Below are 6,003 nucleotides of genomic sequence, written 5' to 3'. Positions count from 1 at the left end.
CTTAATTAAGATGCTGTCTTTGTGAGGTACTAGATTCTGCCACTGGTATCATCACCACTGGCATTATCTGTGGTCACTGGATACCCCGAGACTCCGACCTTCAAAGAGAGTATGTGATTGGCCAGAGTATCACATTGGCAGCTAGGATTTCAACATATGCATTTTGAAGGGATACAAATTTTCAGTCTACAGTAAGACAACTTGTTAAACTCTTTGGTAAATTTTCTATAGTCTCCTTTGGATTTTGTCAGCATATCATGTGTTTAATACTGTTTTGTTTCTCCCTTTGCAGTCGTCATACTTGTTCTTTCTTTTACTACTGTGGGCTAGGACCTCCAGTGCAATATTAAAGAGACATACTTACCTTTTTCCTGCTTTACAGCGCATACTTACAGATTTTAACTATTAAGAATCAATGATATTCAGTGTAGGTTTTCAAAGATATTCTTCATGAGGTTAAGAAACTTGCCTTTTATTCCTGGTTTGCTGAGATTATCACAAATGGCTATTAATTGAATGTACTATTTTCTTCATCTATTGAATTGATTGTATGTTTTCTCCTTCTTTTAAACTGTTAATGTTAAACCACCCTTGCATTCCTGTTCAGTTCAGTTCAGTTGCTCAGTCGTGTCCGACTCTGTGACCCCATGGACTGCAGCATGCCAGGCTTCCCTAAGCATATATTCCTGAGATACATTTAAATTGTCATGATTTATTCAATTCTATTGTTGTTGCTGCTGTTTTAACTTTATTTAGTTAGTTATTTTTCGCTGTGCTGGGTCTATGTTGCTGCACTTGGGCTTTCTCCAGTTGTGGTGAGCAGAGGCTATTCTCTAGCAGCGGTGCAAGGGCTTCTCATAGAGGTGGCTTCCCATGTTACAGAGCACAGGCTCTAGGGCTCGCTGGTTTCAGTAGTTGTGGCGTGTGAGCTTAGTTGCTCCATGGCATGTGTGATCTTCCTGGACCAGGGATCGAACCAGTGTCCCCTGCATTGCAGGGCAGACTCTTAACCACTGGACCACTATGGAAGCCCCTGTTGTTTTGGTTTTTCTTGATTATGAGTCACTTTTTGCTGCTTCTTGGCATGGCTAGTATTTTTTTGTTGTGTGCTGGGCATTGTGGATAAATGAAAAATAAATGCTCTAGTTAATATCTTCCACCACTGAGAGTTCCCTCTGTCCTCCAATAGGCAGATAGGCTGAGGGATTTATCATTTAATCCAGTCAGGGATTGAGTTCAGGCTGAGTCTAACTATAGCTGTGGCCAGCAGCCTGAACCAGATTGGGTTCATGCTGATGACATGAGAGGATATGCCTATGTGGATGACAGTGACATGAGAGGAAAGAAATTGCTTATGTGAGCACGATAGTGGTCTCAGCTCTTGTACCGAAAAGGTCAAGAAAGCTGCTGATGTGCATCAGGTGCTCAGATGTTCAGCAGTGGGGAGGTAGGAGGACCACACTTTCGTGTTACTGTCCTGAGTTCTAGGAGCAGCTCAAAGTTTTAGATGTGTCTGGGATTTGGAAGGACTTCTATCTGAAGGAATAAGTTGCTAAGATAACTGGATTTTTGTCTGGCTCTTACCAGTGGAGCCTAAGGCAAAGATTTCTAAAGGTTGCCTAATATTGCTTCAGTAAAAAATTTCCACCTATTGTTGTTGTTGTTGTTGTTCAGTCACTCATCCATGTATGACTCTTTGCAACCTATTTTCACCTATTTCTACCTATTGCCCAAAAGCATATTATAATGTGGGATTCAAAATTTCAGTAATTACCCAAAATTCTACTCCCGTAACAATTCAACTGTTTTGATTTTCCTACTTCCTTTCCGTTCGTCTTCTTCTTTTTTTAAATAAACACTCATATGTACAAAGACCCACACAAACACACACAAACATATTTTTACATACCATGGGATTTTCCTTCTGCTGCCCTTAAAGGTGAAGTTCAGTTTATGACTCACATTCATCAGGAAATCAGCAAAGGGATCAAATTCCCCACCTCATTCCTGAAGGTTAATGCCTGTTTTATTCTGCCCTCTGTAATTACCTGGGTTATGCTATGTTTACAGTGTGGGAAAGAAAGAGCAGCCCTATTCAACACCTACTTGTTATTTTTAAGATAGCACATTAGATCTAGTTATGACTAGAAAAACAAATATAATTTCAGCTTTTCCACCAATTCTGAAGATTTTGTAAGTTTGCATCTTTATTTATAATTTTATTGGCTGCAGCAATGTGCTAGGTTCTTAGTGAACTGCCGTCCCCTCAACTTGCACCAGCCCTACCCACTGCCATCTTTGGGGCTCAGTTTGAATCACCTCCTCACTCACACATTCTCTGGTCCCATCACCCTGTATTCCCACCAGCTGCACCTCGTTTATTTCCTTCAAGGCCCTTCATCCAATTTATAACTGTACATTCATGTACTTACTTACTGAATGTCTCCTCTACACTTCTGAGCTCTCTTAGGAAACAGACTGAATCTATTTTATTCAGCAAGGTCAGGTCATATGATATAATATAAACACAGCTGGAGGATAGAAGCAAAAATGTGGGAGAGTGTCTGGGGACACCCCTGAATTACTCCAGTGTCTTGTCTATCTGCTGTAGTCTCAGTACTTGAGGGGCCACATTTCTGATTATTTTTCTTGTTGAGTCACTCAGTTGTGTCCAACGCTTTTGTGACCCCATGGACTGTAGCCCGCCAGGCTCCTCTGTCCATGGGATTTCCCCAGCAAGAATCCTGAAGTGGGTTGTCATTTCTTTCTCCAGGGGATCCTCCCCACCCAGGGATGGAACCCAGGTCTCCTGCATCTCCTGCATTGGCAGGCAGATTCTTTACCACTGAGCCACCAGGGTCTGATTATTCAGATTTGTCTTTTAATGGTCAAATTGCCTACCATTGAGTTCTGTGTTTTTCCTTATATGTTAAAAGTATAATCAGTTTAATTTTTTTGGCTCTGCCTTGAGGCATGTGGGATCTGACCAGGGATCCAGCCCACACACCCCTTGCAGTGGCAGCACAGGGTCTTAACCACTAGACCTCCAGGGAAGTCCACAATCAATTTAATTATGGTCAATATTTCTTATTGATTATAATATGATATTTATTGATTATAATAAATATTATAATATTTACTTACTTGTAGCTTTTCATCAGACATACCAGACGTGATCTCTTTCAGACTCCAGCTTTAAATGGAGTATTAACTCCCAGCACTCATAGTAATAAGTAGGTGTTACTTAAGGAAAGGCATGATTAATGCCCAGCAATCTTGATCTCTTTTTCCGCCTTGAGTGATGCACTAGATGTTTACAGAATATAAAGGCAAAAACCCTAATTATATGAAGGGAGCCAAACTAGGTCAGTTCTTCAATGTTTTTCATTAATAAATAAGTTCATGAAGCAAGAGCAATAGAGACCATATTTATCTAACTTGTGTCAGCTTGCCAACTATACACATCCACAGGAAAAATCCCCAAACTTGCCCTTCAGGGAAGAATCTTTCCACTCAGCCTACTCTCGCATTGTCATATCAATTAGGTAAAGAAGTGAATGGTGGAAGAGACCAGAATATACAAGTATTCTTAAGTGTCAGTTGGCTAGCGTCCAAGTAAGAGTTATTTCAGAAAAAGTACCTTTCCATATTCTTTCTTTGGGGCTTCCCTCATAGCTTAGTTGGTAAAGAATCTGCCTGCAATGCAGGAGACCTGGGTTTGATTCCTGGGTCAGGAAGATCCCCTGGAGAAGGAAATGGCAAGCCACCCCAGTACTCTTGCTTAGGGAATCCCATGGACAGAGGAGCCTGGTGGGCTACAGTCCATGGGGTCCCAAGAGTTGGACATGACTGAGCGACTAAACCACCACCACCATGTTCTTTCTTCAGGTGCTGACTATGGCTACAACCAGATATGTCTATATGGCTCACTCACATTTTGAAACAGCCTAAGAATCACTTGTAGGACCTTCTTAGGACCCTTTCTTGAAAATTCTTAGATTTCTCAAGGCTTTCTTTAAGTCAAGATACACTAATTTCATAAGTGCACCTATTAATAGCTGGTTGGTATTAGCGATTATGACCATAAACCCTTACTGCATCACTCCTTGTCTATGATTATGACATAGATCTAGAATTTTTCAGATAGCATTTCCTTAGTGACCCATGGCTTCCTTGTTGCAATTTAGTCCACTGGATCTAACACTGTCTATTTTGGTGTTCTTTTGAAAGATTAAAGTTCTTACATGTTTTGTTGTGTAGTTTTAATTATGTGTTTTAAAATAAGCCAATGAATCTCTTCATCCTCCCTATTATCAGTAGATTTGCATTTTATAAACCTTTACTTATGTTTGCTAGGGGAAATACCCTGCATGGATATGATTTTTTTCTATGAAAGAAAAATTCATTTAAGCTTAAACTAGAATTCAGTCACATGCCTCACTTTCACAAGGATTCTAAAATTGCCTTTTATGCTTGTGACAAACTCTCTCAAATGGAACTGTTCTAGTACTGAATAATTACCTTAGATTCCTTACCCAAAATTGACTTCCTAAAGAGCCAGAAAGTGAAGAGGAACTAAAGAGCCTCTTGATGAAAGTGAAAGAGGAGAGTGAAAAAGTTGGCCTAAAGCTCAACATTCAGAAAACTAAGATCATGGCATCTGGTCCCATCACTTCATGGGAAATAGATGGAGAAACAGTGGAAACAGTGTCAGACTTTATTTTTGGGGGCTCCAAAATCACTGCAGATGGTGATTGCAGCCATGAAATTAAAAGACGCTTATTCCTTGGAAGGAAAGTTATGACCAACCTAGATAGCATATTCAAAAGCAGAGACATTACTTTGCCAACAAATGTCCGTCTAGTGAAGGCTATGGTTTTTCCAGTGGTCATGTATGGATGTGAGAGTTGGACTGTGAAAAAAGCTGACTGCCGAAGAATTGATGTTTTTGAACTGTGGTGTTGGAGAAGACTCTTGAGAGTCCCTTGGACTGCAAGGAGATCCAACCAGTCCATTTTAAAGGAGATCAGTCCTGGGTATTCTTTGGAAGGACTGATGCTGAAGCTGAAACTCCAATACTTTGGCCACCTCGTGCAGAGAGTTGACTCATTGGAAAAGACTCTGATGCTGGGAGGGATTGGAGGCAGGAGGAGAAGGGGAGGACAGAGGATGAGATGGCTGGATGGCATCACCAACTCGATGGACATGAGTTTGAGTAAACTCCAGGAGTTGGTGATGGACAGGGAGGCCTGGCATGCTGCTATTCATGGGGTCGCAAAGAGTCGGACAGGACTGAGCGAGTGAACTGAACTGAAAGAGCCAGAGGTTAATGATTGTGGGCCCAGGAAGCAATAAAGGTGAGATCCTTTTCTTGGAAAGTAAACAAACTAAATCTGCCCTACAAAATATATTTATAGAGGGACTAAAAATCCCTCTCTGGTCTCCAGTATCGACCTGCACTTAACTCCGTATTTCAAGTGAGGAATTAAGAGTTCCAATACCGCCTTTTCCCACTGCTTCTTTATACATTTCCCCACTACTGCTTTATATTTAGAGAGGCGGGAGGCAGTAAAAATTTTAAGAGCAAGGAAATTAAAAAAAATTAATCAAAAAATCCTGTTATTTCACAGTATCACAGATGTTTTCATTTTTCAATCTATTCACTTGTCTATTTGCATATTCATTTCGCCGCGTAGTCATAGCATCGTGTGACAGTGCTTTTGCGGTCTGTTTATTCCCATTTTACGTCAGCTTTTAAAGGTAACTAGTATCCGTGCTGTCTTTTCCCGAGAACGCAACCCGAAGAAAACCCGTGATTCAGCTAGAGGGGATCGGCAAGGAGTGGGTGAGGGCAGGGCGGAGGCGACCTCGAGGCCCCGCGCCCGGATTCCCCCAATCAGGCCCCGCCCCGACTTCCCAGGGCTCCTGCCGACCAGGCCCCGCCCCACCTTCCCAGGGCTCCCGCCACCCCGGGCCCCGCCCCGCCGACTAGGTCCCGCCCGC

The sequence above is a fragment of the Bos mutus genome, chromosome X, assembly GCF_027580195.1.
Source record: "Bos mutus isolate GX-2022 chromosome X, NWIPB_WYAK_1.1, whole genome shotgun sequence".
Lineage (NCBI taxonomy): Eukaryota > Metazoa > Chordata > Mammalia > Artiodactyla > Bovidae > Bos > Bos mutus.
Note: the sequence above shows the minus strand (reverse complement) of the source record.